This window comes from Narcine bancroftii, chromosome 6 (genome assembly GCF_036971445.1).
Source record: "Narcine bancroftii isolate sNarBan1 chromosome 6, sNarBan1.hap1, whole genome shotgun sequence".
In the NCBI taxonomy this organism is placed as follows: Eukaryota; Metazoa; Chordata; class Chondrichthyes; order Torpediniformes; family Narcinidae; genus Narcine; species Narcine bancroftii.
This window is the reverse complement of record NC_091474.1, coordinates 124368850-124395911: the sequence shown is the minus strand read 5'-3', so window position 1 is coordinate 124395911 and position 27062 is coordinate 124368850.

Sequence of the window (27062 nt, the reverse complement as noted above, 5' to 3'; positions counted from 1 at the left end):
GTTAACGGAGTGTAGGTTAATGGTGTGTAGGTTAATGAAGTGTAGGTTAATGGATTGTAGGTTAATGAGGTGTATTTTAATGGAGTGTAGGTTAATGGGGTGTATGTTAATGGAGTGTAGGTTAATGGAGTGTAGGTTAATGGGGTGTATGTTAATGGGGTGTATGTTAATGGAGTGTATGTTAATGGGGTGTATGTTAATGGAGTGTAGGTTAATGGGGTGTATGTTAATGGAGTGTAGGTTAATGGGGTGTATGTTAATGGAGTGTAGGTTAATGGGGTGTATGTTAATGGGGTGTAGGTTAATGGTGTGTAGGTTAATGGAGTGTAGGTTAATGGGGTGTATGTTAATGGGATGTATGTTAATGGCGTGTAGATTAATGGAGTGTAGGTTAATGGGGTGTAGGTTAATGGGGTGTATGTTAATGGGGTGTAGGTTAATGAGGTGTATGTTAATAAAGTGTATGTTAATGGGGTGTAGGTTAATGGGGTTTATGTTAATGGAGTGTAGGTTAATGGGGTGTATGTTAATGGGGTGTAGGTTAATGGGGTGTATGTTAATGGGGTGTAGGTTAATGGGGTGTAGGTTAATGGGGTGTAGGTTAATGGGGTGTATGTTAATGGGGTGTAGGTTAATGGGGTGTATGTTAATGGAGTGTATATTGGGCAGCACGAACTCATGGGCCAAAATGGCCTGTTACCGTACCGAGTGTCTAAAACCACAAAAAAAAGTACCTGCCTTGCATCAGATAATATGATGATTTGTTGATGCCAGTTTTGGGGGAGATTGGCAAATTCAGATGAGCCCATGTTGCCCAAATACAGCAATTCACCTACAATCCCCATACTTTTCAAACGGTGGGAGGAAACCCACACAGACACAGGGGGGATATACAAACCCCTTACAGACAGCGCTGCGTTTGAACCTGGGTCAATGGATCAATGATATTGTAATAACCATTGTTTCAGGCCTGAGCCCTTCATCAAGGTACCGTATGAGCGAAAAACAAACAGGTGCCAAAATAAAATAGGCTGGAGTATGAAGGAAGGAAGGGCAGGAGAGGAGCAGAGGCCACCAAAGGGCCATAGGTGGATAGGAGAGAAAAGCTGAGAATTGGCTGGGGGAGGGGTGATAGCTCTGTGAATACAGAGCTGGAGGAAAGGAGACAGAGGATGGGGAAAGAGAAAGTGACAGGACTAGAGGAAAGAAGACATACGGAGAGAGGAAGGAAGGGATGGGGGTGAGAAGCATCCTGACAGAACCCAGAGAAGTCAATGTGTTGCTCCTCCACTTCGAAGAAAGTCTCAATTTGGCAGCGCATAAGATCATGGACAGACATGTCAGCATGGAAATGGGGAAGGGAATTGAAATGGGTTGCCATAGGCAGATCCCCGCTATTGCAGCAGACAGAGCCAAGATGCCCAATGAAATAATCTCCCAGTCTGCGTCCAGTCTCCCTTATGTAGAGGAAGCCACAACAGGAGCACTAGATGCAGTAGGTGACCCCTGCAGATTCACATGGGAAGTGTTGCTTCACTTGGAAGGACTCTTAGGAGCCCCGTATAGTCATAAGGAAGAAGGGTGGGGACAAGTGCATAATTTGTTGCAATCACAGGGTTAGGTACCAAGGAGGCAATTGGTGGGAAGGTTTCAAGGAGGCGATTGGTGAAAAGGGATAAGTGGATGAGGGAGTCGAGGAGGGTGCGGTTCAGGTGGAAGGTGGAGAGAGGAAGATGTTTCTCATGATAGGATCACATAGCAGGTGGTGGAAATAACAGAGGATTATTATTACAATGCAGGGGGTGGTGGGGTGGTAGGTGAGGACCAGGAGAATCCTGTCCTTGTTGCATGTGGGAATGGAGAGGCCAGGGCAGATGAGCGAGTAATAGAGGATATGCGGGGAAGGCAGAGATGATGGCAGTAGTGGGGATGCCATGATTTTTGAAGGAGGAGATCACGGATGATCTCTCATTAGAAGTCCCTGCCCTGGGAACAGACATGATGGAGAAATTGCGTGAAAGTAATAGAATCCTTACAGGGGGCAGGGTGTGAAGAGGTGTGGTAAAGGTAGCTTTGGGAATTTGTGGGCTTATAGAAGTTCCCTGTCGAGAGTTTTTGTCTCCTAAGATGGAGACAGAGAGATCAAGGGGAGAGCTTTGCCAAAGGTGGACAAAGTGAGTTTGAGGTTGGGATGGAAGTTGGCAGCAATGTCGATAAAGTTGACAATTCCATCAAAGTAATCATCAATAAAGCAGAGGAACAGTTGAGGGACTTTGCCTGTGAGGGCTTATAGCATGGATTGCGCCACATAACCAACAGAAAGGCAGACATCGCTGGGACCCATAACTATCTCTTTAACTATTCCGTCAGGGCACACTTCCATTGGATGGTGTTAACATCAACTTCTCTAGTTTCCATTTCCCCCACTCCATCTCTACCTTTCCCAAGCTCTGCATTGAGAGCCACAGTGCCCTCCTGATCAATTCTCACCTTTTCTCTCCTTCCTTCCTATCCAGGTTCACCTGTGGCCTCTTGGCTGTTGGCTTGTGTTCCTCCCCTGCACTCCCTTCACTCCTCACACCACCTTTTTGTTCAGGTGCCTGCCTGCTTTCTGCTCACATCTTGACAAGGGGCTCAGGCCTGAAACATTGGTGATATATTTTTGCTTCCTATAGACTTTGCATGACCTCCTGAGTTTCTCCAACACTTTAGCCCTTTAGCACCCTGTCCCAGGAATTAACTGGGAATTTACTGGGTCAGGGTCCAGTGGTAAAGGAACACTGTCCGAACACCAGCGTCAAGTGACATCCTTTCACACTGGGGATTAACCACCTCTACCCCTACTCATATCCCTGATGTTTGCTGACATGCTGATAAAACCAGTGGAAAATGGGCAGCAGAAAGTCACTCTTTTCCAGTTGATGGTAGAACACTCCGATCCCCAGAGATGAGTGTGCTCAGTGGAAAAGCAATTAGTGTCCCAGTTAACAGTGGGCTCAGTGGGAACAGCACAAAGGGGTTCCTATCCCAGGGCACTGCATGGCCAACTAACTGGGATGCCAATGGAAAAGGGGCTTCTGTGTATTGTCTACAATCACAGAGTCTGCAGGCTTGATTGTTTCACTTCTCCCTGCTGGTAACTGAAATCATTGAGAGTACTTGCACGTTCTTACTTTCATCTGGGTGGTAAAATCACAACCAGATCAATGTAAAACCAGGAAATACGTCTTCACACAAATCGAAACCTGCCTCTCCAAATAGTCTTTGAGGCTTAGCACAAACCAATTGAAAGCTAGGAAACTGGAATTGATTTTTTTTTTGTTAATAGGGCTAGAAAGAGTTAAGATAAAAATCAGCTGTGGTGCATTTGAGTCAGAGAAACAACATAGGCACAGATTCTTCAGCCAACAGAATCCCCATCCACCCCTTTGTGCTCACGTGGCATTTATCCCAGTTTTTTAAATGTTCTCCCCATCCCCCCCCCCCCCCAGATTTTACCCCTCTCCTGCATACCAGGGTCAATTTATAGCAGCCAATTAATCTGGCCGCTCATACTTGGCAGGAAACCGGAGGGAGACCCCCATCGACTCAGGGAGAACATGCAGACTCCACACAGGCAGCATTGGAGCTTAGGATCGAACTCAGGTCTCTGGTGTTGTGAGGCAGCAGATCCCCCATCTGCAACACTGTGCTGCTCAGTGAGTGAATGGCAAAACAAGCTCAAGCAGAAGAATTGTTCCGTTGTTCCCAATTTCCAAGGTGGTGTTCCTAATCAAGCTTCAGATGCAAGTTAACAGCACGGCTGAGTTCGGCCTTTCGCTGCCAGCTTCGGGAACCTAATCAATGCAAACAAACTATCACAGCTTAATGCTCTGGGAAGCAAGAAACAAGTTCCTTCACCTCGATCACGAGGAATTATCACCAGGTCCAATCTGCTTAGCGATACTATGGAGAGAACTTTAAGGAGCTAATAATTAGATTGAAGAATGAGCAGAATTGTTGCAGAAGTAATCATTACACAGTAATCATTTTTCAAACACTTTCAAACACTCACAAACTCTGTGCTGATTAAACTCCCTTTGTGATGGTAAACCTTCAGTTTCACTTCACCATTTCATTATGACCGATAGATGGAACAACTATGTCTGAAGCTGTGCTGGGCGCTTAGTGTAGTTACAAATAACTTCAAACAATTGACATGCTGAAACTCCATTCCATTGGGTGACATCATCGTGGCTGCACCAGTAATTTCAGATGCAATAAATGGTGTTTAGATGCTCGCAGGCAAGTAAAACCTGGACTTAGGTCCTGCAGTAAGCCTGGCATATGCTGAATGACAGGTGCATCTATCCCTTGGTTCCGTTGCTGCAGCAGGGTGAAGGTCACCATTGACATGAATAGCAATCAGCACAAAATGAAGGATGGAAAATGAATGCCAACTCCAACTCGCTGAACTTGTTCTCACATTGAGCAATGTCTCCTATAATTCCACTCAAGGCCCAGATCAGAAGTGCAGCTCTGTATGACCACATGGGTCCGAGTCATGTCTACCTCATTGTTGTAATGTCCATGTCTCAGTCCGACCCATTCCCTCAGCTTTTTCTTGAGGATATTGATGACTGCACTGGCACTGCCTCCTGCACTCACACGGAAGGTGGACACTTCATTCCCTTTGCTACCAAGTTCCACTCTTACTTTCCCATGGCCCTTCTCCTATACTTCCCTTCCACCTTGGGAGATAAGTAAGCAAAGAACGTCCATTACAAGGCACAAATTCCACCCGATAATACGATTGCACAAACAGCGATCTCAATTTTCAACTGAGAGATGACGACAGCAATGTACAACTTTAATCATGAAATTTACTCTTGGTCATGGATTATCAATAAAAATAATGCTGGCTCTCACTTCCAAGATTGCTGAAGGTTATATTTAGATCCCTGTGGCAGTTCAACACTCTGGTCTGTCAAGCTGAAGGTTTTCAGTTTCACAGCCTGCGCTATGCAGCCAGATGTATAACCAGGTCTTACACTTTGCATACATTTTGGGCATGACAGAACTTTACAGGAGGAAGTCAAGCTGCTGCAGTGAGTTTTATTCCTGTGAAATGACCTACTCATCATATTGTTTGAATGGTGTACTGAAGTGTGGCAAACCATGCATGTTGTAATTGTTGCATCTAATGCAATATTCAATGCAGAGGTGGATTTTGAGAGTGAGGATGGTATCTGTATTTATTTAGCATCGATTTAACGGCCTTCAGTCGTTCCAAAGCATTCACGTACAACATCTTCACTGTTCAATGGGTTTTCACTGAATATAATTACATAAGTTGTACTGAGACAAACCCATCTTATTAAGGATCAGCGCAAGCAAGAATAGAAATATGAGAAGTTCTCCTAAAGTAAGTACCTTTGCCAAAAATTCAGGGAATGGATGTCAGTTGCACAGAAATGACGTGCTTCAATTTTGGTTAAACACAATCTAGCAGCCAACAGGCTTCACTGAAATAGGATTCTCCACTCATGTCTGATCTCACTCTGGAATGAGCAGATAAGATCAAGTTCTAATCATTTAAAATTGGAGTCCATAGGAATTTCAGCCCATAGATGGTGGTGAATTTCTAGAATCCTCAACCCCAGATGGTCATGGAAGAATTGGGGGCACTGGGAAGCCAGCACAGAGGAAATCAGACATGATCATACTAAAGGGTAGGGTAGCTTGAGGACAATGTGGGCCATTCCTGTTGCAATTTTCTTGAATAATATTGTTACTGTGTGGACTTTTTTGTTTAAATTATTTAAAATAAAACCATTTAGCAAACATATTATATTTCAAACTTTAAGGGACACAGAGATTAAAGACTTAGATGCTTTTTTTTAACTGTTATAGAGGTGAAGGAAGCATTGCGGTCAACACCTGGTGGGAAATCTCCAGGACAGGAGAGATTTACTTCTGAATTTTATAAAGAATTTCAGGATTTATTAATTCCTATATTGATGAACGTTTTGGAGCAGGTGACGGAAACTGGTTCTTTTCCAGATTCTTTTTCTCGAGAGCTTATTACGGTTATTCCTAAGAAGGATAGGGACCCATTAAAAGTGGGATCTTATAGACCCATTTCTTTATTAAATGTGGATTATAAAATTGTTGCTAATAGACTAGCTAAATATTTACCAGATTTGATTCATGTAGATCAAGCTGGTTTTATTAAAAATCGGCATTCAGCAGGTAATATTGTGAAGTTGATTTCTTTAATTAATATTTCTCAGGGGCAATCCAGCCAACCTTTGGTAGTTGCTTTAGATGCTGAAAAGGCCTTTGATAGAGTGAAGTGGAGCTTTTTGTTTAAAGTGTTGGAAAAGTTTAAGTTTGGGCCTCTTATTGGCTGGGTTAAGGCTCTATATCAAAACCCATCGGCTGGAGTTGTGATAAATGGACAGGTATCTTTTTCATTTGTATTATCTAGATCGACTAGACAGGGCTGTCCTTTGTCACCAGCTCTATTTACATTGGTTATTGAACCATTGGCTCAGTTGATTAGACAAAATTGTAATGTTAAGGGTATTAAGGTGAAAGCAGATGAGTATAAAATAAATTTGTTTGCAGGCAATGTTTTGATATATTTAATGCAACATAAGCAATCTTTGGGGAGTTTGCGTGCAAGACTGGAGCAATATGGTGAATTATCAGGTTATAAGATTAATTGGGATAAGAGTGAAATAATGCCTTTGGTGGAAGTGGACTATTCATTTTGTAAACATATTGCAAAATTTAAGTGGTCTGATCAAATTAAGTATTTAGGAATTATAATAGATGATAATTATATTCATTTATATGAATTGAATTATTTAACTTTATTGCCTAAGATTAAATATGATTTAAATTGGTGGAAAGATTTACCAATAATGTTGATAGGATGAGAAAATTGCATGAAAATGAACATCTTTCCCCATATACCTTTTTCAGTCTGGTCCATGTAGAATTCTCCAAAAATTCTTTAAAGATTTGAATGCTTTGGTGAGGACTTTTCTAAGTGGAATACATCTCTGAACTTCTGCAGGCTATCTGTCCATTCCCAAATCAATATCCGAATTTCAAGTTATAGCAAATCACTTTCTAGCTATTGTCAAGGCAATTTGAACAAATTTTACTTGATACATATTCATTTTTAATTTATGTTTAATCCCTCTAACATCTCCCAGTAAAACCTGTGGGAATCTTACTCCAATTATACGTTCTAATAAATGACCCAAATCATGCCAAAAAGGTTTAATTGTGGAACACTGCCAAATTGAATGCAAAAAAGTACCAAGTTCTTGTCCACATCTAAAACATAAGTCTGAATAAATTTTTTATTCATATTATGTAACTTTTGTGGTGTTAAATATAACAGATGAACAAAATTATATTGAACTAACCATTATCTCACATTTATTGTACTTTTCATACTTTCTATACATATCTGAATCCATCTACATTCTTCTATTTAATTATTAAAATCTACCTCCCATTTATGTCTTGATTTATGAACTCCCTCTTTTCAAGTCTTCTTTTGTAAAAATTTACACATTTCTGAAATAAATTTCATTACATCCCTAGAACATAATAATAATTCTACTTCTCTCTCCACTGGTAATATTAAATCTTGACCAAAAATTTCACAAAAAAATCTCTTAATTTGATAATAAAAAAATTATATTTTCCAATATCTTAAACTTATCCTTCATTCTACTAAAAGTTATAAATATCCCAGCTTCAAAACAATGTTTAATTTTCTTAATACCACAATTTTGCCAAATTTAAAAAAAAATATTTTCTATAGCGAATGGAATGTCTATTTTGGAATAAAGGTGTTCTTCCAGACATTAAGCCTATTCCTCCAAACTCTTTATCAATTTTATGGTTCAGCATTTATTTTATTTGCTATTAATAATCTTGTATTCAATTTATAAGTAAAATGTGCTTCTCCTATTTTATCAAGTTCTATATATACCCATGGAGGAACATTATTTAACCCATATATTACATTAATAAATCTCAACTGTGCCACTTTATAATAATTCATAAAATTGGGGAGCTGTAAACCTTCTAAATAATATTTCCATATTAATTTCTCCAAAGAAACCCAAGCTATTTTCCCTTTCTATAAAAATCTTTCTAACACAATATTGAATTCCTTAAAAAATGTTGAGGAATTGAAATCGATTGGAATATTGTATTCGAGGAAAAACATTGATCTTAATACAATTTATTCTACCCATCAAAGTAATAGGTAACATACTCCATTTTTACAAATCCTCTTTAATAAAGATAAATAATTTAATTTAAATAATTTTCCCAAATCTAATTGAACAAGAATACCTAAATATTTTATTCCAAGATCTGGGCATCTAGATGAGTATTTTAAATGGAGCAAATATAAACTTGATTTCGGAGAGAAACCAATTTTGCATTGAAATCTTCTGCAAATTACTGATGTCCATCTTTGCAAAGGTACCCCTGAATGCAGGAGAACATTGTCACTGGAAGTGCACTTGCCTGGCCAACTGGACACATCTGTCTGGAAAGAGGCAAGAGTAGCAAGGCCTTGTATTTATAACTCATTTACAAACTCTCAAGGTCAGGTGCAAGTTGACCAGCGCAAGTGGAGCAGCCCTTAAAGAGTTGCTGTTTCCCACTAATATGAGTTTCTGGCTTCCCAGTCTCCCGCTGAAGTTGAAGTAAGTGGAGCTATTAGAAGGAAAAATCTTCCACTCCTATTTGGCTCACTTTCCTTTGGGAATAACACATTGAGGAAGTGTTTAAATGTTTTTATGATTGTAATGTAAAACATGCTACAGCCAATGTGTGCATAATCAGCAATTAATTTGGTTTGGATTGGGAATTCCTTTCAGCATCTTAACCAAGGTGATGGGAATTGTGCTAGAAGTCCCTTGTTCGGCTCTGAGGTTTTAAATAGTTCCAGTCGTAAAATATCCATCTTCACCTTGAAGTTACAAATTAATTTTTTAAATCTCAAATTTTATTTGTCAAGAATCGATATAATTACCTTGGCTCTCAAAGGCTGCCGTCTTTAATCTTCTTTTTGAAGAGTACAACTGGAGACAGATCCTTGACTTTGTAATAGCAAGTCGGTTCTCGGATTTAAAACTTATTTCCTTTGCACAAAGTCCTATGTGCTACTTATTCCAGAATGAAACTGCTTTATTTTTCGCAGATTTTCATTCCACCCAAGTGCTTAAATATATGCATGGTCTGGAGAATTTGGTCAGGACTCGATGTGCCTGATATTGACCCTTGGAATCATCATCTGGTGGGCTCTGAAGTGAGGGAGTAAGATTGGTGAGGTGGTGAGTGACTAGTCATCCCAGAGACAATGTTCTGTTTGCAAGGAGAAGATGAAGGTGGCACGGTTGGTGAAGCATTTAGTGCAACACCCTTATAGCAGCAGCAATCAGGACAAGGGTTCGAATCCCACGCTGTCTGTAAGGACTTTGTATGTATGTTCTCCCTCAGTCTGCGTGGGATTTCCTTGGGTGTTCCAGTTTCCTCCCACCATTTGAAATGTTCCGGGGGTATAGGTTAATTGGGTGTAAATTGGGCGGCACGGACTTGAGGGCCAAGTTGGCCTGTTACTGTGTTGTATATCTAAATTCAAAAAATGAGTTAGTCAGTGGGGCATTAAAGAGGCACAGAATCACAGTGCACAGAAACAGGCCGTTTAACCCATTATGGTCAATGCAGGCTCAATTTCAACATTAAAGAAAAGTTTGGATAGGTATATTCATGGGAGAGGTATGGAGGGCTATGGCCTGGGTGCAGGTCAATGCACTGGGATGTGTTGCATCGCCTGTGGTTGCAAGGGAGAGTGCTGTCGGTTATGGAGTGGTTGGTGGTGATGGAAAAGTGCATCAAGGGTCTGATCTCAAAGTGCTGGAAGGGTAGGTGAGCATGTGCTACACCACAAAAAATGACTGTTGAATGCGAAAAAAAAAAACTTGAGGAGGGGAGTGAGTGCCATGGCAACTCGGTTCTTGCTCCAACAAGGAGGAGAGCAGCTGAAAGAACATAAAATGTTGCAGCACAGTTCAGGCTCTTTGGCCCACAATGTCATGTTGACCTATAAATCCAATTCAACAAACACAAACTAGATGGGCCGATGGGCCAGTTTCTGTGCTGTAGTGTTTGACAGTTCTAATTCCGCATCAAGCAGCCATTTATATTGATCTCATTTCATTCTCCCCATGCTCTCATTCAGCTCCCCACAAATTCTGTCACTATGTTCCATGCAGCTATCACCCAAGGTCAAGATTGAACCTGCCATGGACCTATCCTACGCTGGAGCTGTGAATGAATGGATCATCCAATGGTGTCACTGTGCCACCTTCAATGTTCAAGAACCCAAGAAAGTTGAAGCAGTGGGTTCAGTCTGGAGACAGGAAGTTCATTCAGCGACCTCTACTCCACTGTATTTCACAACAGTCTCTCCTTTAAGTTTTCCTGGCTGTGGCCCAGGAAATCAAGTCTCAACAGGAAAAAGATGAGAATGATTGAGCGGCCTATTGCCTGGAGCTGGATATGTTGCAAGCAGAAGTTGCTGACTGAGCTCAGGGGCTCTGCAAAGGGATCATTGGTTCTGCATTTGGTTTCACCAATGCAGAGGGAAGTTTGGATAGGTATATTCATGGGAGAGGTATGGAGGGCTATGGCCTGGGTACAGGTCAATGCACTGGGATTGACTAGTGAGGACTAAATGCTGGACACTTGATTGGAAGAAATACAAGTGAAACGCTGCTTCACCCAGGAAGAGAGTGTGGGTCTCTGGATGGTGATATGGGGAGAGATGAGTGGCATCGCCTGTGGTTGCAAGGGAGAGTGCTGTCGGTTATGGAGTGGTTGGTGGTGATGGAAAAGCGCATCAAGGGTCTGATCTCAAAGTGCTGGAAGGGTAGGTGAACATGTACTACACCACAAAAAAAGACTGTTGAATGCGAAAAAAAAAACTTGAGGAGGGGAGTGAGTGCCATGGCAACTCGGTTCTTGCTCCACAAGGAGGAGAGCAGCTAAAAGAACATAAAATGTTGCAGCACAGTTCAGGCTCTTTGGCCCACAATGTCATGTTGACCTATAAATCCAATTCAACAACTTTCCCTACCTAATACCCATAACCCTCTATTTTTCTTGAATCCATATGCCTGTCCAAGAGACTGTTAAATGTCCCTATTGTACCAGCCTCCACCACCACCCCTGGTAAGGTATTCCAGGCACCCACCATTCTCTGTGTAAAAAAAAAACCTTATCCTTGATGTCTCCCTTAAACTTTCCTCCCCTCACCCTATACAGATGTCCTGACTGTCCACTCTGTCTATGCCTCTCATAATCTATTAATTCACTTCTCATCCTTCATCGTGTCAAAGAGAAAAAAAAACTAGTTAAATTTGCCTCATAAGACACATTCTCCAATCTAGGGAACATCCTGGTAAATCTCCTCTGCACCCTCTCCGAAGCATTGACATCTTTCATGGCTCCTGAACTCAATCCCTTGACTAATGAAGCCCAGCATCCCATAGGCCTTTTTAACTACCCTATCAACCTGGGCAACAACCTTGAGTGGTCTATGCATTTCATCCGCAACGTCCTTCTGCTCTTCCACACTGTTAAGTATCCTACCATTAACCATGTACTCTACCTTCAAGTTTGGCCTTTCAAAATGCATCGCCTCTCACACAGCCAAATTGAACTCCATCTGCCACTTCTCCGCTCAACTCTATATCCTGTCTATATCCTGTTGTAACCTACGGCAAGCTTCAACACTATCCACAGCACCTCCAACCTTCGAGCGTCTGCAAACTTACTGTCCCATCCTTCTAATTCTTCATCCAAGTCCCAGATCAGATCCTATGGAACTCCACTTCTCACTGACCTCCAGGCAGAATATGTTCCATCCGCTATTACCCTCTGCTTTCCACAGGCAAGCCAATGAGGCTCCATGCCTCATGATTTTCTGAGTGAGTCTTTTGTGGGGGACTTTTCAAATGCCATATAGAACACATTCACCACTCTAACTTCATCAATTTCACTTGTTACTTCTCAAAAAACTCAATTAGGCTCGAGAGCCATGGCCTTCCCTTCACAAACTCATTCTGACTATCCCTGACCAGTCTCTGCTTCTCTAAATGCTTATAGATCCTATCCCAACATTTTGCACACCACTGATGTAAGACACACTGGTCTATAATTTCCCAGTATTCTCCCTATTACCTTTTTGAAACAGGGAATTTCATTTGCCATTATTCAGTCCTCTGGTACATCCCCTGTGGCCAGGGATAAGTCAAAGATCATTGCCAATGCCCCAGCCATCTCTTCTCTCGCTTCCTGTTGTAACCTGTGGTATATCTCATTGGACTTGGGGACTTAATAATCCTAACAATTTTAAAAAAGATTCTACATGTTCACTTTTTTAACCTCAACTTGCTCTAGCACAAAAGCTTGTTCTATACTGACCTCACATTGTTCAACGTTCCTCTCTCTGATGAACCCAGAAGCAAAGTATTCATTTATGATCTCCCCTACCCCCTCTGCCTCCATTCCCACATGTTGCCTCCTTTATCCTTCAGCAACCCTTGTCATCCTTCTTTATGTATACATAGAACCCTTTTGGGTTTTCCTTAATCCTACTTGCCAAGGCCTTCTCATGTCTCCTTCTAGCTCTCTTAAGTGTTTTATTCAGTTCCTTCCTGTCTACTATATAATTCTTATGGGCCCTTCCTGCCTATTGCTTCCTAAACCTCTGCTTCTTTCACCCTCTTTATTAGTTGTGTCACCTCTTTCGTCAACCATACTTCCCTTACCCTACCGTCTATTCCTTGTCTCATTGGGACAAACCTAAATGGTCCCTAAACATCCTTCACATTAGTTCTGTGCTGAGAACATCTATTCCCACTTTGCTCTCTCCAGTTCCTCTCTAATCCCATCATAATTCACCGATTAAACACTTTACAATTTTGTCTAATTCTATCCTTGTCCATAACTATGCTAAAGGTCAGGGATTTGTAGACACTTTCACCAAATTGTTCCCCCACCAAGAGGGCTGTCACCTGACCAGGTTCATTACCCAGTACAAGATACCGTACAGCCTCTCCACCTGTCAGCTTATCCATACACTGTGTTAGGAATCCTTCTTAGGCACACCTGACTAATTCTGCCCCATCTATCCCTCTTGCAGTAAGGAGGTGCCATCAATATTAGGGAAGTTGAAGTCTCCCATAGCAACAAGCCTGTTATTTTTACACAATTCTACAATCTTACTACTTATCTATACTTCAATGTCCTGAGGGCAATTTGGGAGATCTACGAACTACTCCCAATAGAGTGATCGTTCCCTTCCAGCTTCTGACTTCCACTACACTGACTCAATAGACTCTCCCTCCACAGTGTCCTCCCTTTCTGCCACAGTGATACTATTCCTGATTAGTAATGTTCCCCCCCCCCCCATCTTCTACCTTCCTTACTATCCCTTTTGAAACATCTAAACCCTGGTACCTGCATCAGCCAATACTGTCAGCTATATCTCTGCCATGGCCACATCGTAATTCCACATACTCATCCATGCTCTAAATTCATCTCCTTTATTCCTCATATTTTGAGCATTGAAATAAACACATTTCAAACCCTCCACTGCCTGACCTTCCTCACCATCTCCCCACACATTGCATCAACCTTTCCACCTTCCACCTCCTGTTCTATTCTTTGTCCTCACATTCACATTGTTTCTGCCAAACTAGTCTAAACCCTCCCCAACAGTTCTAACAAACCTACCCACCAGGATATTGGTCTGTCTCCATTTCAGGTGCAGCCTATCCTTTTTGTACAGGTCATACCTTCCCCAGAAGTAATTCCAATGATTCAGAAATCTGACCCCAGCCCCCTGCGTCAATTCATCTGCCATATCATCCTATTCTTAGCCTCACTGGTGCATGGTAAGGGCAGCAGTCCTGAGATTACTACCTTGAGGTCCTATCTTTCACTTTCTACCTCGCTCCCTGTATCTCTCTTCAGGACCTCATCCCTTTTTTTTCTACCTATGTCATTAAACCAATATGTACCACAACTTATGCCTGCTCACTCTCCCTTTGCAGATGCCATGACCACAATTAGAGCATCCCTGACCCTGGAACCTGGGAGGCAACAAACCATCCAGGTGTCTCTTTCATGTCCATAGAATCTCCTGCCTGTCCCTCTATTGAATCCCCTATCACTACTGTTCTCCTTTTCTCTCTCCTTCTCTTCTGAGCTGTAGCACCAGAGACCTGGTCACTGCTGCTTGACCCTAGATCATCATCCCCTCAATAGATTCCAAAGTGGTATAGTTATTATTGAGGGGCACGGACACAGGGGTATCCTGCACTACTTGCCTGATTGCCTTTCCTCTCCTGACAGTCACTCAGATTCCTGCCTCCTGCATCTTCGGTGTGACTACTTCCCTGTAACTCTTGTATATAAAGTTATCGTTCTCCCATATGAGCTGAAGGCCATCGGGCTGCAGCTCCACTTCCCTAACACGGTCTATAAAGAGCTGCATCTTGAGGCAACTTGTGCAGATATAGTTATCAGGGAGATGGCAAGGCTCCCAGGATTCCCACAACTCACACGACAAACACTCCAATAACCCCTTTGCCATTCTAAATCCTCTACCTTGGCACGAATACAAGGTCAAAGAATAATTAATAATACACTTTCACCAGTCTTATTCTCTGTCTCTTCTTGCCGAAGCCTCTTTAGCAAAACCCTCGATGCCCCTCTCTAACTCTGACTCATTCCTATAATGGCTACCCCATGTGTACCACTCACCTTTTTAAAGCAACCTGCTCTCGCACTCTCTCGCTCCAAATTATGTTCGCTGGAAAAAGTAGCTTCAGAAATAGATGTGATGAAGAGCTCCAATCGCTAATGCAGAAGGGAAGGTTGAGAAAATTCAAACGTTCTAGAGGCACCCATGCAGAAAGTCTCATCGTCAATGGAGGATCGAAGATCCGTGTCAGGACTGGGAGATAGGGGGGCGGTGCAGATTTGGTATAAGTATTCTGTGATATCTACTCTCCAAATGACCCGTGTGTGTGTGTGGCGCACTCATCCTCCTTCTTTTGCATGCCGTCCATTGAATGAAGATTACTAATCTCCAGCATAAACTGCAGCAACTTCACCTGCAAAGAAACTGTTAAGAGCAAAGATAAGCATGCTGCCGAGGCAGTAGGCAAAGGCATTGCTGCATCACATGCTGGTGCCAACCTGCTCCTTCATTAACAGCCCTGAGAGCATACACTGACTCCGTTTCTGAGATCCTCTCGAGTGATTTGGGTCATGGAACTGTTTCTCTGCAGCTCCAATAACAGCATCTTCAATGCTTAAACCAGAAGGCTATTTTTGGGAATAGTGTGCACATCGCACCTTCATTAAACTGTAGTATTCCACCAACATAGAAGAGCAGAGAAAACTTAGAAATCTTCAGCCCAGTACAGGCTTTTGGGCCCACAGTGTTGTGCTAACCTAATAACCTCCTCTAACATCTGCCTAGTATTTCCCTACTGCATCACCCTGCTACTGGGCTGTATGTCTAAATTTAAAGGACCAGATACTCCTTTCCCAGACCTTCTTGGCTGCGATACAAAGATAATGATTGTGCAGCTTTATTGACCATTTATGTTCAGGTTATTGAACAACTAGAACATCCTATAATTTTATAAATTTAGACATACAGCTCGGTTACAGAGCATTTTGGCTGACGAGTCCGAGCTGTCCAATTTACACCCAATTAACCTACACGTAAGTTTTGAACAGTGGGAGGAAACCAGAGTCCTCAGGTAAACCCCACGCAGACATGGGAGAACATACCAATTCCAAGTTATAGACAGCATGGGATTCGATCCCTGGTCCTGATCGCTGGCGCTGCAACAGCATTGCGCTAACTGTTATGCCTACCGTGCTGCTGTCTAACTGGCCCATCCCTTAACCGCTACACCAACCGTGCTACCCCTGTGCATATGAGTCCCTTAAGGATCTTGGTGCTGGACACCTTCATTTCCACATATGTTGTGACACGGATGCAAATTTCATCCATACATCATAACATGCCTGATTGCTATCGATGGTTTTTGTTGGTTATTCTCATACATTGTGCACAATTCATTCGTCTATCCTTCCCCACCCTTATCAATGTGACGAGATTGCTTTGACACTCAAAAGTCATTGTTGTGTCATGTTCCTGGTTTGTCAGACTGGAATTTCTACTATTAGAATAAAGCTTTGCAGTTTATTTGAGATTAGATTGGAGGTTGGTATTTTACACAATGTGTCTTTTTCACTAAAACATTTCCATACTCTGGCCATAACTATTAAACTCCTTGCAAAAAGTTGCAAACTCATTCAAAAACTCAAACCTTAGTCCTATCTCTAATCTGAAAAGTGCTCTAGAAGTTTATGCCTAGAGTTATCAAATACAATACCACCTGCACAGTTCCACGCGGGTTCAAAAAAAATACTGGATCTCTGCTGTGCTGATGCCTGGGAAGAGCGTCAGACTTCAGTGGAAGCTTGCCAAAGAAAGGTGTTTTAAGAAGGGTCACAATGAAGGAATTCCAGAGATCGGGACTTTCCTGAGAGGCAGGAAATGAGAGCAAGAAGAAAGCAACTATTTTGCAGATGAAATCTCAAGAGAGATCACACCAGAAAAGGCAGAGAAAATTCAAATTAATTAGGACCTCCAGTAAGTTGGTGAGGGCAATGTAGGTTCATGCACTCAGTGCTTGATTTCATCTGACGTTAATTGGTTCTTTCATCCCTGTTGTGGACTTATACCAAATTACTTCTATTGCATTCTGATACACAGTATCCTATCAACACATCAAAGCACATCTAAATTGAAATGTAAACTTAATATGTGAACTGAAAGGTAATCTGATGGCTCCCAAAAATTCTTAAGCCACAAATTCATTTTTATTTTACTGGACTCAAGTTGTAATGGCAATTTCTAGTTTTCATTAAATTAGCATCAGAATCGGAATTTATTGTCATGAACATGACAAAATTAGTCGTTTTATGGCAAACATTTCTATAAACCACCTTACAAAATAAATAAAAATAGTGCAAGAAAAATAAAAAGACATAGTAAGGTGGAATCTATGGTTCGTCGATCATTCAGGAATCTGATGGCAATGGTGAAGAAGCTGTCCTTGTGCTGCTGAGTGCTCGCCTTCAGGCTCCTGTACCTTTTTCCCCGATGGTAGCAGAGTGAAGAGGGCCTGAAGAGGTGGGGGACCTTGAGGATAGGAGCTGCTTTCTTAAAACACCACTTCATGAAGATGTCTTGATGAAGACTGGTGCCCGAGTTAACAACCCTCTGGAGATTTTTCTTGTTCTGAGCACAGGCACCTCCATACCAGGCAGTAATGTTACCAGCCAGAATTCTCTCCACGTTACACCTGTAGAGGTTTTCGAGAGTCTTCAGTGACATACAAAATCTCCTCACAAACTATAGGTGCTGCCGAGCCTTCTTTGTGATTGCATCAATATGGAGGCTCCAGGACAGATCCTCGGTGAATGTGAAGTTTTTTACCCTCTCCACTGCTGACCCCTTGATGAGGACTGGTTCACGATCTCCAGATTTCCTCCTGAAGTTCACAATCATCTCATTGATTGTTCTAACGTTGAGTGCAAAGTTGTGTGGTGACACCACACAACTAGCAGATTTATCTCTCTCCTTTAAAATTGAAATTTCGAAGAGATTTGGAACAGAAAGATCTATACTCATACCATTTATGGAGAGCCAACTGTAATATAATGATAGACGTAATCCAAGACAAACAGAATATGTTTGAACAATAATTTAAAGGAAAGGATCATTCTCATATTTTCAGAAGAGGTCTATACAGTACAAGAACAGATTAGTTCTTTGCCTTTGCTGTCAGTTTCACTTTCCCCTTCTTCTCTGTTTCTTCTTCTCTGCTGTTAGAAGACCATTGAATATGCCTTGGAGTAGTGAAACAATGCTGCCATTGCACTGTTTTAATGGAACCTTTTCTTCGTGACACTATATTCTACACTTGTTTTATTTTTTCACTGCCTAGTGTATTTGGGCATGGATTGACTTGCCTGGAGAGCACACAAAACAAAGGTTATCACTGCATCTTGATACATGTGACAATTCAGTTCTTAACTAATCCAGCTCCATTGCAGAGATGGACTTGCTGCCTGTAACATGAGGGTCACCTAACTGATCAGACAGGAAAAGAGATCAAGCATCCCTTACCCCCTCACAGGGGTGCAGTGTTAATTGTTTAGGTGCCAGAGCTCACCAAAAACAGCGACAAGGAGGAGTCGCGAGACCTGGGCTTGGTGGCCGCCATGTTCTATTTGACATTGTATAATTTAATATTGCACAGTTGTACTCACTAATTATCGTAAAATATGATTATCAACAAGAAAAAGACAGCAATTGTGTATTTTACCAATTTAAAACTAATATCTACTTACCAAATGCCACCAACAAGAAGCTTCGCAACTATTTCCAAAGGGTCAGGCATAATATATTTTAAGGGGTCTGAAGCAACTCTTGTCCTGGTGTCATCTGCTGATCTGTGGTACCACAGCCACGTTGTAGCATATGGCTCAGGATCCCACTGAACTAGAGGAGGTCTGTGGAGTTTATCAAACAGAAGTGCTGATACATGATTTATGCCAATTCTTGAGCACGTTGTTGGTATTATCAAGTTTATGTGACTGAATCTCCCCTCACTAATAGCAGCACTAATAGGAATAACTTGTGAACAGCTCAGTAATGGGTGAAAATCTTGGGGAATGCAGCGTCCACGATGCTCCACAAACTCTGAAGGCATTTATTCCATGGAAAGAAGAAAGCTTAAACCTCTTACAAAGAGATGGTATTGCAGCTACTCCATAATGAGGTGGTATTTCAGCAGGTCAGGAGCCTTTATCAAGGACACACATTTCATTTAGCAGAGATTTTTACATATTATGAGGTTCAGAAGTTTGAGAACCTCTCAAGGATGTTGTCGTGAACATACGGTGCTGCAAATTGTTTATCCGACTAGTAAGAAACTGTAGATAATCAATGGAGACAATTTTGTTGTTGCTTTTTATGGTAATTTCTCCAAACTTGCCCTTTTCAACTGCCTTTTGAGGTTCTAGAGTTTTTGTATCAGGTTGATCTCGCTCTAGACAGCTTAATTTGTCCATCCAATCCCCAACAGTGCCTTCCTTTGCAGCTATAATAGTCATCTCGACCTTCCCAATGTATTCAGAATGGTTTCTGTATCTTCCATTGACAGGTCCACCTTGCTGATTCCCACTTCACAGATGGATTTCCACACATCACGAGATGAAGCAAAGGAACCAGACGACCTGGTTTACTCTTCCATGCCACCTCAGCCTTATTTTGTAAGAACCTGAAGCACTGTTGGTTCAATACTCCTTATTGCCCCAGGGTTCCCCCTACTGTCTCGGCCCCGGGGGTCCCCCTACTGTCCCAGCTCCGGGGTTCCCCTGACTCTGGCTCCTGAGTTTGACCTCTCACTTTACTCTTTCTTGTACTCACTTTTTTGTTGTTTTACCCTCGAGTTTCTTCCTTTCCTTTTCCAGCGCCAAGTTCGTGCTTTCAACAACCCCGACCGTGTGCTCCAGCCACTTTCTTTCTCCTCTATTTTCTTGCTGCGGTAACTACCCCAGCTGATCCAGACTGGTGATGGTGAACAGTGCTGGAGAACTAACTCATTGTGATGTGTGTAGATGGGTAGGGGTCTCTTTTTGCATGCACCTCGAAGGGAACCAGCGTCGGTCGTCCAGTCCAATTTGAGTGCCGTACCTGCACGTCAGGGGAGAGGCGGCAGGTATTGTTTGTTTTAACCCTTGGAAGTTGTGGTCATTTGTCGTTATTGTCTGAGAGTGAAATCGGTTTGCCTGCAGGTGTGAGTGTCTCCTGTTGTATAATAGCTCCCTCCTTTAAATGAAGTTCAAGGTTTAATACTACCACGTATCCAGGGCTCTCACTCTTTGAACCCTTCGAACTTGTACCCCACCACACTGCCAAGGACTTCCACAAAGCAAACTTCCTCACTCTTCTTATAAGGGCTTGGATCACCCATGCATCTTCAGATTTGCATAATTTATTTAAACAACTTTGGTGAAGGTACCGAGAGAGTGGTTGCTAAGTTAGCCGACGGCATGAAGAGAGAGAAAGGAAAGTAAATGGTAAAGAGGACACAAGAAGGCTACAAGGGGATAAAATGAGTGGCAAAGGTGGAGAACTGAATTATTTCTTGTCGTGTGCATCAAGACACAGTGAAAACCTGCTTTATACCCAGTCAAGTCAACCCAAATTTCAGTATAGCAGGTAGTGCCATCATGCAAATATAAGTTCATGGTGTAGAGTTCCAGTAATTCAAAAAGGGCAGGAGAATGAGAAAAGTGTAGTTTATCAGCGAGATGTACATCCATCTCCAGCTCCTGGCAAGCCAAATTAAGGAATTGGAGCTGGAGTTGGATAAACTCTGAATCATTTGGGAGGCAAAGGAGTTATCACACCAAGGAGGCAGGAGGAGGGAAGCTGAGTGACAGTTAAGAGTGGAAGGGGAACAAGCAGGCAGTGCAAGGAACCCCTGTGGCCTTTCCCTTCAATAACAAGTGTACCATTTTGGATACTGTGAGTGGGGGAGTGGGGGGGAGTGATGACCTACCAGGGACAAGCCACGGAATCTGGTCCCATGGCAAAGAAGGGAAGGGAGGAGAAGAGGCGGGCTGTAGTGATGGGGGATTCCATAGTTAAGGGGACAGATAAGAGGTTCTGTGGAAGAGATCGAGTATCCGGATGGTATGTTGTCTCCCTTGTGCCAAGGTACACGATATTTCAGATTGAGTTCACAGCATTCTCAGGAGGGAGGGTGAGCAGCCAGATGTCATTGTCCATATTGGGACCAATGATGTGGGTAGGAAGGGTGATGATGTCCTGCAAGGAAAGTTCAGGTTGAAGGACAGGATCTCCAGGGTAGTGATCTAGGATGCTACCCTTACCACATGCTAATGAGGTTAGAAATAAGATGATAATTCACCTTAACACGTGGCTGAAGACATGTGTAGGCGGGAGGGCTTAAGATTTCTGGATCAGTTGGCATCTGAACTGGTGTAGGACTAATACTCTTGTGAGAAGGTTTGCTGGTGCTGCCCCAGTGGGTTTAAATTAGATTTCCAGGTTTATGGGAACCAGAGTACCAAAGCATATAGAGGAGCGAAGGAGGGAAAAGACTATGTGAAATTTGTATGCATGGTTAGAAGTCAATGGGTAGTACATGGTGGAAATCTTCTCTGGTTCATCTCTTTCAATGCAAGATGTATTGTATGAAATGCAGATGAGCTTAGAGCATGGATTCTGACATTGTGGCCATTAGTGAAACTTGGTTGAAAGAGGGGCAGGACTGGCAGCTCAAGGCTTCCATTGCTTTAGATGCGATAGAATGGGGTGGCGGGGGGGAGGGGTGGGTGGCTGATGAAAAAGGGAGGAGTGGCATTGCTTGTCAAGGAAAATATCACACCAGTGCTCAGGCAGGACAGACCAGAGGGCTCATTTATTAAGGCTATATGGGTGGATCTGAGGAACAGGAAAGGTATGACCACATTCATGGGGTTGTATTATAGACCGCCCAATAGTCAGCAAGAATTGGAGGAGCAAATGCGAGGAGAGATGGCAGACAGCTGCAGGAAACATAAAGTTGTGGCAGTAGGAGATTTCATTTTTCCAAATATTGACTGGGACTCCCATACTGTGAAAGGGCTGGATGGCTTGGAGTTTGTCAAATGTGTTCAGGAAAGTTTTCTAAATCAATATATAGAGGTACTAACTATCTTTCCTATTAAGGGATGAGACAGGACAGGTGACAGAAGTATGTTTAGGGGAATATTTTGGCTCCAGTTATCATAATGCCATTAATTTCAAGTTAATTATGGAGAAGGATAGGTCTGGGCCTTGGGTTGAGATTCTAATTTGAAGACAGGCCAATTGTGAGGAAATGAGAAAGGATCTAGAATACATGGATTAGAATGTTGTTTTTGGGCAAGGATGTGCGAGGTAAATGGGAGACCTTCAAAGGTGAAATTTTGAGAGTACAGTGTCTGTATGTTTCTGTCGGGATTAAAGACAAGGTTAGCAAGGAGCAGCGATAGGAAACCTTGGTTTTCAAGGGATATTGGGGATCTGGTTTGGAAGAAGAGAGAGGTGTATCGCAGGTAAAACCAATATGGAGCAAACGAGGTACTCGAGAAGTATAAAAAATGCAAGCAAAACCTCAAGAAAGAAATCAGGAAAGATTAAAAAAAAGACGTGGTTGCTTTGGCAAACAATGTGAAGGAAAATACTAAAGGTTTCTACAGATATATTGAGAGCAAAAGGATAGTCAGGGATAAAATTGGTCTCCTTGAAGATCAGAGTGGTCGGCTTTGTATAGAGCCAAAAAAGATGGGGAAGATCTTAATTTTTTTTAAAATCAGTATTCACTCAGGAAACAGATACAGAGTCATGGAAGTAAGGAAATCAAGTAGTGATCTCATGGATCCTACATAGATTAAAGAGGAGTAAATACTTGCTGTCTTAAAGCAAATAAGGGTGGATAAATCTCCAGGTCCTGACATGATATTCCCTCAGACCTTGAGGGAAGCCAGTGTGGAAATTGCAGGGGCTCTGTCAGAAATATTTAAAATTGCCTTAGCCACGGGTGTGATGCTGGAGGATTGGAGGGTAGCTCACATTGTTCTGTTGTTTAAAAAAGGCTCCAAAAGTAACCCTGGAAATTATAGGCTGGTGAACCTGATGTCAGTAGTAGGTAAATTATTGTAAGATGTTTTAGGAGATTGGATATACAATTATTTGGATAGCCAAAAACTGATTAAAGAAGGTCAACATGGCTTTGTATGTGGTAGGTCATGTTTAATCAAATTTATAGAGTTTTTCAAGGTTACCAGGACAGTTGATGAAGGAAAGGCTTTGGATATTGTCTACGTTGACTTTAGTAAGACCTTTGACAAGGGACACATGGGAGGTGAATCAGGAATGTTCAAATGCTCAATATTCATGGTGAAGTAGTAAACTGGATTCAATAATGGCTGTATGGAACAAGCCAGAAAGTAGTGGTGGATGATTGCTTCTCAGACTGGAGGCCTGTGACTAGTGGTGTACCATAGGCCATTGTTGTTTGTCATCTATATCAATGATCTGGATGATAAAGTGGTAAATTGGATCAACAAGTTAGCAGATGACACATCATCCTAGAGGGATATATGAATTTGGACTCCAAAGACCCTCTGTTCATCCACACTTTTAACCCTGTACTCAGCCTTCTGGTTGGTCCTTCCAAAATAGATTACTTCACACATATTTGAATCAAACTCCATCTGCCACTTCTCCACCCAACTCTGCACCCTGTCTGTATCTTCCTATAACCTTCGACAACCTTCAGTTCCATCCACAACTCCTCCAACCTTCATATCATCTGCAAACTTACTGACCCATCCTTCCGTCTCTTCATCCAGGCATTTATAAAAATCACAAGGAGCAGGGGTCCCAGAACAGATTCTTGAGGTACTCCACAATCAAATGCATTCACTGATCAGTATTGACTGAGCTTAATTGCATCAGTCCTGATGCAGGATCTCATCAGGAAACAACAGCTGTCTCTTTCCCCCACTGATGCTGCTCGGCTCACTGAATTCCCCCAGCAGATTGATTTTTTTTAACCAGATTCCAGTATCTGCGGTTTCTTGCATCTCCAGCAGATCTATGAATCTTCTCAATTATTGTGCGATATTAAGGCTTTGGATTTAGATGTCCTGAAATGGCTGTCAGTTTCTGGGTGTAGTTCATTTGCTGTCGAATAATGCTTCCTAATGCTAGGGGACAATTGCAATGTTCTGGTTATGAAGATGGATTGCATATGCTGAGACTGTTTCCTTGGAGCAGAGGAGGGCAAGGGCAAGGAGGACTCTGATGGAGGCGTACAAATTATGAGAGACAGACAGATGGCAAATGGAAACATTTTTCCACAGCTGAGTTGTATTCAAGACCAGAAATTTAGAGGGGAGCTGAGGAAGAATTTTTATCTCCCAGAGGAGGATGCAATCGGAAATACACTACTCGAGAAGTTTATAAAGGCAGCTACTCTTCACATTTAAGAAGTATTTAGATGAACCCTTGTATCAGATGGTTAAGGGGATCGTTTAATATTTGTGAGAGTCTAGGAAAAGATGGCACAACTTCAGGATTTAATGCCTCCACTTAGGACAGAGATGTGGAGACATATCTTTAGCAGAGGGGTGGTGAATCTGTGGAATTTGGGGTGTATTTCAGGCAGAGATTGATAAGTTCTTGATTAGCCAAGGTTATGGGCAGAAGGCTGGGCAGTGGGCTGAGTGGGAAAATGATTGAATAGTGGGAGAGACTCAATGAGAGGAATGGCCTATTTCTGCTCCAGTGTCTTATGGTTAGATGGTACAAATCAGCATTTGATGGTCAGCATGGGCACAGTGGATCAGTGGCCCTGTTTATGTACAGAAAACTGACCAATTCTCATTCTATTGGAAACCTGCAAATGTCTGTCCCTTACTGATCTACATTTTTATCACTCACTGGGGTACTGATCGAATGTTATAACCTCAAGCACTTTGCTGAAGAATCCATTCTGAAGCTTAGCAGGGGTGTAAAGGTCCCTCACAGGTCAGATAGTTAGAAGGCCTATGGAATGTTGGGTTTCATTAATAAGGGGAATGAGCTCAAGAGTTGAGAGGTCACATTGTAACTCTACAAACCTCTGGTGAGACCATACTTGAAGTATTGTGTTCAGTCTGGTCACCTCATTATAGGATGGATGTGGAAGCTGTGGAAAGGGTTCAGAGGAGATTTATCAGGATGTTGTCTGATGAGGCAAGTCTTATGAGGCAAGGTTAGCAGAGCTGGGACCTTTCCCTTTGGAGTGCAGAAGGATGAGAGGAGACTTTAATAGAGATCTACAAGGTTATGAGAGGCAACCAGTGCGTTTCCCAAGAGCAGGAATAGCAAACACCAGAGTACAAAGTGAAGGGAGGGAAGTTGAGGGGAGAAATCAAGGGCGTTTTTTTTTGTAGAGAGTTGTGGGTGCCTGGAACATTATGGGCATTTAAGACAGGCACATGGATGGAAGAAAAAAATATAGGGTTACAGGGGAGGGAGGTTTAGTACTTTTTTAAAGGAATATATGGGTCAGTACAATATTGAGGGCCGAAGAGCCTGTACTGTGCTGTAGTGTACTATGTTCTACCATCAGCTTTCTGAAATCATGTTACTTCCTCTTTGGTGGAATTGGACTATACAACAACAGAGACTAAACTAACTGACCCATAATTCCCTTTTTGAACAAAGGAGTCACGTTAAAATCTTTAATACGCTCCTAGAATTCAGCGTTTGGAAATATTCAACCTTTGTGTCCACCATTTCATGGCCACTTTCTTTAAAACCCCTGGGGATTTGTTTTCCTGAGTTTCTTTCACAATAAACCTAAGGCTTTTCTGTTTGGAGCAAAGAATGATGAGAGGTGGCTTAGTAGAAGTCTGCAAGATTATGAGAGGCATAGACCGAGTGGGCAGCCAGTGCCTTTTTCCCGGGGCGAGAGTAACAAACAGCAGAGGACATCTATACAAGATGAGGGGAAGAAAGTTTAGGGGAGACACCAGGGTAAGGTGTTTTTTTAAACAGAGTTGTAGATGCCTGGAATGCATTGCCTGGGTCGGTGGTGAAGGGTGGTACAATAGAAACTCAGTCAGACAGGGAAGGTTTAGTTTCTGTCGGTTAGCATAATATCATGGGCTGGAGGGCCTGTACAGTGCTGTAATGTTCTATATTCTTTATCCCTGTGATTGTACTAGATGACAGATAGGAACAGTGGTGCTGGTTGCAGAGGTGGCTACATCAGAGGTAGAATGATCCTCGATCACCCAGTCTTGGAAGGGACTGTCTCTTTTCCTTTTTACAAGAAGTGTGATACTCCTTGCCAGCCTTTGAATGACATGCAAAAGAGAGATTTTGACTGCAGCTAGTTACACCTGGCAAAATCGAGAATCTAATGCTTACAAGATTCTTCCTATTATTGGAAATAGCCCACCTGTTACTTTTGAAAACTTAATGCCCTTCATAGTGAAGACGAGTCAAAATAGGCACAAGAGACTTTGCTACCATTTGCATTGAACAACACCAGGACTTGCAGATTTCATAAAAAACTCGTGTTTAATAAGTCAATTTACTTTTTCACAAATCCCCCTGTACAAAATTTGTAACAGATAGCAGCTGTAATTCTAAAATGTTTCCATCGTCTCCGCATCCTGGAAACACTGCAGAAAACGAGGCATTTCTACCACACATCGAAAAGGTTGTAACCAGTGAGAATTCCAGGCTAGTCCTTCCCCAGAAATTGCCATGCACCATTTCTCAAGAATACTGGAAGTTGTTCAGACTGGAGATTCCCTGACTCTGCAACTTCCATTACTGCAGAGATGGGGTAACAAGGAAAGAAGTCTATCAAGGGAAAGGTAGGGGATCTGAATGTGGAGAAGAAACACAGCCATGTGTAATGATAACAGGGCTGTCAATGGATGACATTCGGATATATATTGTTTTGCAGCTGATCTCTGACTATATCTTAAACTTGTTCAGAAGCACTAAAATAGATTATGGAGCGTTACTGCACTATAAACAATACTTCACTTTCTAAACTCAGCTTGCCTGTGCTACAGGCAGAGTTTGCAGAGACCAAATTTCATTGAAATGAACACTGAGAGCAAACAGCCCAGGAAGTAATGTCTACCCAGATCAGTGCTAGGACTGGAGGGGTAATTAAGTGCCATTCCTGTGAAGTAGCTTTGCAGTCATTTCACTGACGGTGTGGAGTTCATTGGCTTTCGCACAGTGGCACTCTCCATGATGGCCCACAATCCCAGGAAGAGCTGTGGTCAGCAGTAGGGGAGGCAGAGGTGAA